The sequence below is a fragment of the Chiloscyllium plagiosum genome, chromosome 13 (assembly GCF_004010195.1).
Source record: "Chiloscyllium plagiosum isolate BGI_BamShark_2017 chromosome 13, ASM401019v2, whole genome shotgun sequence".
Lineage (NCBI taxonomy): Eukaryota > Metazoa > Chordata > Chondrichthyes > Orectolobiformes > Hemiscylliidae > Chiloscyllium > Chiloscyllium plagiosum.
The window spans coordinates 5,612,878-5,622,460 of record NC_057722.1 but is presented as its reverse complement, the minus strand read 5'-3'; the positions used below and the strand labels follow the sequence as shown (position 1 = coordinate 5,622,460).

The 9,583-nt window shown below is 43.3% G+C and overlaps 1 protein-coding gene across 3 annotated transcripts in view; it reads left to right on the top strand.

Moving 5' to 3' along the window:
* Positions 1–4,598: 4,598 nt before the first annotated feature.
* LOC122555703 (anoctamin-7-like) overlaps positions 4,599–9,583 on the top strand; it is a 94,553-nt gene continuing 89,568 nt past the window's right edge. For all 3 annotated transcript variants that reach the window (XM_043701744.1, XM_043701740.1, XM_043701741.1), the window contains exon 1: positions 4,599–4,731. The gene's annotated coding sequence lies outside the window, so the exon portion shown is untranslated. The remainder of the gene's footprint in view (positions 4,732–9,583) is intronic.

The window sequence follows — 9,583 nt, the reverse complement described above, 5'->3', positions numbered from 1 at the left end:
TTGAGAAATTCAGTTCTGTGGGGTTAGAGGTTCAAATTCCACCATGGCAACTGGTAGAATTGAAATGAAAAAGCAGCTGGAATTATCATCTCTACGATAGGCAGTTGCCTCACTTCCCCTGGTCAGTGCTGTAATTCTGTGCAAATTTGCTTCTGCTCCACCTAATGGTAGTATTGGTCTCAAACGCAGCCCTCCAAAAAAAGATTGAGATCAAATGTAAAGTTGCCATAGCCCTACTCTGTTCTGAGAGAGACAACTGGTCTTTAACCTGAGGGTCACCATGTTTCAGACAAAGCGAGAGTTTGAGGAGAGTCCGTCATGATAACCTCAGCCACTGTGGCAATTGAACCCCTGCTGTTGGCATCACTCTCCATTGCAAACCAGATGTCCAGGCAATTATGCTAACTTGCTAACTGACACCACCACAACCAACTGATACCACCTCAACCAACCAAAGTTAAAAATCTCACTACACCAGGTTATAGTCCAACAGGTTTAATTGGAAGCACACTAGCTTTCGGAGCATCGCTCCTTCATCAGTGGCACTGGTGTTGTGTGATTTTTAACTTTATACACTGCAGTCCAACGCTGGCATCTCCAAAACATGTCAACCAACCAACACCACCTCCCCGCCCCAACAGACTGTGGTGAGTTTGAAATTAGAAAATCTAATCTGAATGAACAAAAGAGATGAATTTAGCAGTACAAGTTTTGAACAGGTTGCAGTCTGAAGTCCTCGGATTTACTTACGTAAACCTTTGAAGACGACTGAACAAGTCAAGTAGGCAGTTAAAAGGCATATGGAATTCTTGGCTTTATTACAAGATGTTTAGGACAGAAATTATTATGCTCAACATTTTAAAAATAAATTCTGGTATATCAAATTCAATTCTGGATGTCTCACTTCAGTGAGGATACCTTCGAAAGGGTGCAGAGGAGATTTACTTGAATGGTACTAGAGGGAAGGGGAGTTGAGGTTCAAGTTCCACCATGGCAACTGGTAGAATTGAAATGAAAAACAATCTGGAATTATCATCTCAATTATCAGCAGTTGCCTCACTTTCCCTCGTCAATGCTGTAACTCTGTACAAATTTGTTTGTGCTCCACCTAGCTCCAGTAAACTTGAGAATATGAGGTTGTTTTCTTTAAAGTAGAGAATGTGAAGATATTTGATCAAAATGTTCAAAACCCATGAAGGGGTTTTGACAGAGTAAATAAGATAAACTGTTTCCAGTGGGTCAGTTAATGGAGAACACGCACTGAAGGTGATTGGCAGAAAGACCCAAGGTGGCGAATTGGTCTGATTTGGGCCATTCAATCTGAAAAGGTGAAGAAAGCAGATTGTATATTAACATTGAGAAAGAATTGGGTACTTGAAGGGGAACGGTTACAAGAACAGGGGATTATAACTCATAGAATAGATCTTTCAAAAGGCCAGCAAAGTTGTGATGAGCTGAATAACCTCCAAAATCATTCCTCGATTCTATTGGAATTTAGAAGCTGGAGTAATCTTGAGAAATCCCAGCCCCACATCCACTCCATCAGCAATTCCATCTAGCCCCATCTCTGTGATATTGCCTACCTCTGGCCTTCTCGCAACCCATCTACTGTTAAGAGGCAACTATATCACTGCGGATGTGGAGACACTTGTAGGCCAGATCAAGTGAGAACATCCGATTTCCTTCCCTAAAGGATATTAGGGAACCGGATGAGTTTTTACAACAAGTAGTGATAGTTATCATGGTCACCATTACTGAGACTAGCTTTATATTTCAGATTTGCTGTTTGAATTTAAATTCTACCAGACACCATGGTGTGATGTGAACCCATCACTGCAGAACAGAAATATTGGTCTCTGAATTAGTTATAAAACAGAAGGAGCTGGAGTTTCAGCAGGTCTGACAACATCTGTAGAGCAAGAGAAATTGAGTTAATGTTCTGTTCCTGATTTAGTTCTTCGTAACTGCAGGGCTTCTGAGTTTCTAAGAAACCTTTTCTTTTTGTTTCAGGCACCTGCAGTATCTTACTTTTATTCCTTGATGTGCTAGAGTCATAGAGTCACACAAGATGGAAACAGACCCTTCGGTCCAACTGATCCAACTAGATCACTGGCTGATTTGATTGGAATCATGGGCTAATTTCATCGGGATCACTGGCTGATTTCCTTGTCTCTACCCCATGCATTGAGGGAATGCTGTGAAAGTCCAGAGAGAGTAAAAGCAGTAATGAGTCCAGTTAACTCAATTTAGGTGTACAATATATACAGACCAGGTCATTGTAATCAACATTATCTGTCATTTTAAAGCACTGTTCAGAATGCGGACACTGTAGAATAATGACATTCCACAAATAGCTGAAGCTGTATAGTAAGCTAGAAATTAAGACAAAAGATGATAGGAGATATAGGGGCAAGTCAGGCACAGGCAGAGGAAAGGGGTGGGAAGGTGAGGAGGTTTGAGTGGGAAAGTGAGGAACTGAAGGGAGAGCAATAGATGAGGCATGGAGAAATGGATGGAGTGCTGAATTCAGGGCAGAGTATGAGGGAAAGGAAGAAGGAAGTCGGAGAGGAGATGAGGGAAATGGCAGGGATCAGAGTGTGAGGTGGGAACAGGAGGTTGATGGAGGACTAGAAATGGCAAGGGATGAAGCATAGCAGTGTGGGAATCACCCAACACCATGAGGTAGAGACTGTTGGCGCTCCATGTGGGTTGGAGGAGGGGGCATGCTGAGACTCACTCCAGACACTGGGACCAGTTAATACAGCCCTGTATCATAGAGAAGAGGGGCAGAGGAGCATGGTAGGAGCCTGCAGATCTGGCGGGGGGGCAGGCTTCACCACATTACAGGGAGCCTTGTGGTACATCCTGTGCTCCTCCAGACTGGGTGCAGTGGCCTTGCAGGAGGGGCAGGGTGTTCAGCACCAAGGGTTGGGTGGAAGGTGTGTCTCGGCAGGACACAATTCCTAATGCTTTTCGTTGGGCACCTGAGAGTGCCCTTGATCATGAGCATTACCGTACTGTCTCCTCCCTAATTCTGTTACCCCCACCAGCCCCAGAACCTTGGGTCTTTATATTCCCAAAATTCTAGCATCCTGCACCTTCCCAACTTTGTTTGTTTCATTGCTTTTCCTCACCCATTTTAACACCTTGTCCTTTAGCTCTATCAAAATTTTGTCTGATTTGTGAATTGTTTTACATTATAAAAATGAGCGTGATTTGTAATGTTAGCCATTCAATAGGATTGTGGCTAATCTGTACGTTTGACCCCATCCGCCCACCTTGATTACAGAAAATTCCCCCTGAAAATTCCTGAAATTTTCAATTGACCTTTAGGCTCAGCAGCTTGAGGTGAGACTCGGGTGAGTTCCTTATTTCCAGGATGTAGAGTTGCTTCCTGTCACCCTGATTCCTGGGATGAAGGGTTTGCTTTCTGAGGCAATGTTGACCAGGTTGAGCCTTCACTCTTTGGAGTTTTGAGGAATGAGAGGTGATCTTATAGAAACATACGGAAGGTTCTGAGGGGACTATACACTATGGATCCCTGGATCACGTTCTTCCCCCATGGGAGAGTGTCAAATAGGGAAAACATGATGAGGAGAAATTTCTTCCCTGGAGGTATCCGCTCTTTAGAATTCTCTTCCACAGAGAGCAGTGGAGGTTGAATCATTGAATATATTCAAAGCTAAATTAGATTTAGATTTTATTGTCACATCTATTCAAGTCCATTAGTACTGTGAAAAGTGTCTAAAGTTGCCACACACAGGGCCATCTTTCAAGGGTACCTTGATGCAAAAAACTCAGGTACAATATAGTAAAAGAAACGAAGTTAAAATCTAAAGCAATACAGACCTTCATAGACTTTGTAAAATAAAAATAAAGAAATTAGATAATAGTTAACATGAAAGTCCTTCTTAATATAAACATTTTTGATGGACAAGGGAGTTGAGGGTTAAGGAGGAGCTGACTGGAAAGTGAAATAAGGTCATAATCAGATCACCCATGATCATATTGAATGACTGAGCAGGCTTGAAGGGCCGAATGGCCTATTCCCTCTTTCCTATGATCTTGCAGCATCGATCCTGAACAGTCTATTTTTAAATGTCTGCCTCCTTTTCCTTTCCAATGCTGTCCACTGGAAGAAACCAGTTTCCATCTGTATTGGCTACTTCAAATACACCTAACACCTCCATTCTGAAGAAAAGTCATATTGGACTCTTTGTTTCCTCTCTCCATAGATGCTGCCAGATCTGCTGAGTTTCTCCAGCACTTTGTCTTTTTAATTTCAGATCACCAGTCTCTGCAGTATTTTACTTTCATCAACACCTGGATATGATCATCCATAATCTCCTTCACACACGGTGTAGTCTCTACAGTATAATTGAATTGGTGATGATTTGACGGTCACAGAAAGAGCTTCCTTTAGTGACAGTTCCAGTTTGATGTGTTGCTCATCTCTCTCTCTCTCTCTTTCGCTGCTCCATGCAAACTAAGGGATTGTTTGCACACCAGGAGGGTGCACTGTTGAACAAACAAGAATTTCCTCAACACTGCTGATACTTCCTTGCAGACCGACACTTCCTCACAGTCTGTTTGTGCGTGCGAGGCAGAGCATTAATCCAGAGCACGGCTCTGGTGTATGGGTCACAGTGTGGTGTTCTCTGGGAGACATATCGCCAGCACCTTACTGAATGAAAGGTTCACAAGACTGCATGATGGACAGAACCTGACAAGGTAGGGAATCATTGCTAATATTTATTAGCAAATAATTGCACTGCAATCCCGAGAGTGAAAACTTCAGCCTGCATTTTGCAGGCAGGTGCTTTAGGAACTAAAGACATCCCTAAAGAGTGAGTTTAAATGTTGAGACAGGGAGCAATGATTCTGCCCGGGTGGTGAGTAGTTGAATTTCTCATCTGGGTCTTTGCAACAAGTAGAAGCCCTGCTTCAACACCCTTTATATTTTCTAATCAGAGATGTTATAAATGCTCCGAGCTATTTAGGTTTCTTCCAGGTGTTCAAGTTCCAGCTGAAATTTGCCAAAACTCCTTCAATGCATTGTGCCATCAATTAACTGAAGTGAATACAGAACGTGTGGAGGCTGGACTGTTTGTTTGAGGTGGGACAGATTACTTTATGACTTTGGGATATGTTATGACACTCCTCTGTGGCACTTTTATATTCCGAAGTGGATCTTGAGATAGGGTACTGCCATTGCACCATAAGCGCACCCTGTCAGATTATGTTGTTTGTTGATTAATATGCATGTCTATTTGATGTTGCGGTGTGAGGGTTGAGTTGAGGGAAGAGTGTATTGTCACATAAGATGATACTGGCACGGGACCCAGGTTCTCGTGTGCCTGTGTCAGAGACCACTGGGGATATCAGTTGGGTGTCCTCTTTAACTTCATGTATCAGGGCATCATTGCTGTTGTTTGTAGCAAGAGAGACGCTGTTTGTTTGAATGTCACCAGTGCTTCCCAGGCTCTTTCCTCTTTGAAAATTATTGTAACCGCTCAGAGAACATGGGACACTGAGGTGGGCTTGGTGAAAAATGACTGAAAGTGAAGGACTGACCTGCTAGAGTAGGGGGGCAACATTCAGGAGTTGGTCAGAGGTCCACAGTAAATATTGCTGCTTTGAGTTTGCGACATCAGCATTTCAGCTCACCACACCTCATTTTGGGAATCCCTACCGTGTGGAAACAAGCCATACCGACCCTCTGAAGAGTATCCCTCCCAGACCTGCACCCCTACCCTATTACCCTACATTTCTCCTGACTAATGCCCCTAACCTACACATCCCTGAACACTATGGGCAATTTAGCATGGTCAATTCTACCTAATCTGAACATCTTTGGACTAAGGAGACATGGTGCACAGTGTATGGAGAGGGGGAGACACTGACCTAGAACTCAGGAAGCATATCTTGACTTTGGATGGGGTGCAGTCCAGATTTATCAGAATCTTAGCATCATACAGATGTACAGCACAGAAACAGATCTTTCCATTCAACTTGATCCAGGCCAACCAGATATCTTAAATTAATCTAGTCCCATATCCCTCCAAACCCTTCCTGTTTATATAGCCAGCCAGCTGCCTTTTAGATGTTGTAATTGTACCAGCCTCCACCATTTCATAAACGCAACACCCTCTGCGTGTAAAGGTTGCCCCTTAGGTCACTTTTAAACCTTTCCCCTTTCATCCTAAACCTATGCCCTCTAGTCTTAGACTCCCTATCCTCGGAAAAAAACCCCTTGGCTATTCACCCTATCCACGCTCCTAATTATTTTATAAACTTCTATAAGGTCACCCCTCGGCTCCGATGCTCCAGGGAAAATAGTCCCAATCTATTCAGCCTCTCTCTACAGCTCAAACTCTCCAAAACTGGCAACATCCTTGTAAATCTTTTCTGAAACCTCTCAAGTTTAACATCATCTTTCCTATAACAGGAAGACCAAAATTGAACGTAGTATTGCAAAATTAGCCTAACCATGGATAACTGGGGAGAGAATAGGGCCCGTCAAAGATCAACAAGGCAGCTTATGTGTGGAGCCGCAGGAGATGGGGGAGATACTGTAGGGATTCTATGATATTAAATGGTGGAAGAAGCTCAAGAGGCTTTTTTGAGGTATTTTAGGTTTTGGAAGTGATTTCCTCGAATTCCACAAGGTCAATCTGAGACTGGTACAGTTGGGAAAAGGAGTGAGTCAAACAGTCAGGACAGGCAGGGACAAAGCAGAGAACAAGGTAGAACTGAAATTAAACTGCATTTACTTCAAAGCAAGAGGCTGAACAGGGAAGGCAGATGAACTCAGGGCATGCTTAGGAACATGGGACTGGGATATCATAGCAATTACAGAAACATGGCTCAGGATGGACAGTTCTGGCAGCTTAGTGTTCCAGGATACAGATGCTATTAGAAGGATAAAAAGGGGGTCAAGAGAGGAGGGAGAGTGGTGTTTTTGTTAAGGGATAGCATTACAGTTGTACTTAGGGAGGATATTCCTAGAAATACATCCAGGGTAGTTATTTGGGTGGAACTGAGAAATAAGAAAAGGATGATCACCTTATTGAGATTGTATGATAGACCCCCTAATCGTCAGCGGGCAACTGAGAAACAAACTTGTCAGGAGATTTCAGTTGCCTGTAAGAATAATAGGGTGGTTATGGTCGGGGATTTTAACTTTCCAAACGTAGACTGGGACTGCCATAGTGTTTAGGGTTTAGATGGAGAGGAATTTGTTAAGAGTACAAACAAAGATTTCTGATTCAGTATGTGGACGTACCTATTAGAGAAGGTGCAAAATTTGACCTACTGTTGGGAAATAAGGCAGGGCAGGTGACTGAGGTGTCAGTGGGGGAGCACTTTGGGGCCAGCGACCATAATTCTATTAGTTTTAAAATAGTGATGGAAAAAGATAGACCAGATCTAAAAGTTGCAGTTCTAAATTAGAGGAAGGCCAATTTTGACGGTATTATGCAATAACTGTCAAAAGCTGATTGGGGGCAGATGTTCGCAGGTAAAGGGACGGCTGGAAAATGGGAAGCTTTCAGAAATGAGATAACGAGAGTCCAGAGACAGTATTTTCCTGTCAGGGTGAAAGGAAAGGCTGGTAGGTGTAGGGAATGCTGGATGACTAGAGAAATTGAGGTTTTCGTTAAGAAATAGAAGAAAGCATATGTCAGGTATAGACAGCAGAGATCGAGTGAATCCTTAGAAGAGTATAAAGACAGTAGGAGTATACTCAAGATGGAAATTAGGGGAGCAAAAAGGGGACATGAGATAACTTTGGCAAAGAGGGTTTTTATAAATACATTAAGGACAAAAGGTAATTACGGAGAGAATAGGGCCCATCAAAAATCAGCAACGCAGCTTACGCGCGGAGCCGCAGGAGATGGGGGAGATACTAATGAGTATTTTGCATCAGTGTTTACTGTGGAGAAGGACATGGAAGATATAGAATCTGGGAAAATAGATGGTGACATCTTGAAAAATGTCCATATTACAGTGGAGGAAGTGCTGGATGTCTTGAAACGCATAAAAGTAGATATATCCCCAAGACCTGATCAGGTGTACCCTAGAACTCTATGGAAAGCTAGAGAAGTGATTGCTGGGCCCCTTGCTGAGATATTTGTATCATCGATAGTCACAGATAAGGTGCTGGAAGACTAGAGTTTGGCTAACGTGGTGCCACTGTTTAAGAAGGGTGGTAAGGAAAAGCCAGGGAACTATAGACTGGTGAGTCTGACGTTGGTGGTGGGCAAGTTGTTGGAGGGAATCCTGAGAGACAGGATGTACATGTATTTGGAAAGGCAAGGACTGATTAGGGATAGTCAACATGGCTTTGTGCATGGGAAATCATGTCTCACAAACTTGATTGAGTTTTTTGAAAAAATGATGAAGAGGATTGATGAGGGCAGAGTAGTAGATGTGATCTATATGGACTTCAGTAAGGTGTTCAACAAGGTTCCCCATGGTAGACTGGTTAGCAAGGTTAGATCTCATGGAATACAGGGAGAACTAAATATTTGGATACAGAACTGGCTCAAAGGTAGAAGACAGAGGGGTGGTGTTGGAGGATTGCTTTTCAGACTGGAGGTCTGTGATCAGTGGTGTGCCACAAGGATCTGTGCTGGATCCTCTACTTTTTGTCATTTACACAAATGATTTGGATGTGAACATGGGAGGTATAGTTAGTAAGTTTGCAGGTGACACCAAAATTGGAGGTGTAGTGGGCAGTGAAGGTTACCTCAGAGTACAACGGGATCTTGATCAGATGGGCTGAGGAGTGGCAGATGGAGTTTAATTCAGATAAATGTGAGGTGCTGCATTTTGGAAAAGCAAATCTTAGCAGGACTTATGCAGTTAATGGTAAGGTCCTGGGGAGTATTGCTGAGCAAAGAGACCTTGGAGTGCAGATTCCTTGAAAATTCCTTGAAAGAAGAGTCACAGGGAGATAGAATAATGAAGAAGACAAAAGTGAGGGCTGCAGATGCTGGATATCAGAGTCAAGATTAGAGATGTGCTGGAAAAGCACAGCAGGTTAGGCAGCATCTGAGGAGCAGGAAAATAGACGTTTCGGGTAGGAGCCCTTCATCCTGCCCGAAACGTCGATTTTCCTAATGAAGAAGGCGTTTGGCATGCTTTCCTTTATTGGTCAGAGTACTGAGTATAGGAGTTGGGAGGTCATGTTGCGGCTTTACAGGACATTGGTTAGGCCTATCAGAAGGATGTTGTGAAACTTGAAAGGGTTCAGAAAAGATTTACAAGGATGTTGTCGGGGTTGGAGGATTTGAGCTAGAGGGAGATGGTAATGTCCTCGGGAGTGTTGCTGAACAGGCCTGTTTCCACACTGTAGGGAATCTAAAAAGAAGAGACATTGGAGTGCAGGTTCATAGCTCCTTGAAAGTGGAGTCGCAGGTAGATAGGATAGTGAAGAAGGCATTTGGTATGGTTTCCTTTATTGGTCAGAGTATTGAGTACAGGAATTGGGAGGTCATGTTGCGGCTGTACAGGACATTGGTTAGGCCACTGTTTGAATATTGCATGCGATTCTGGCCTCCTTCCTATCGGAAAGATGTTG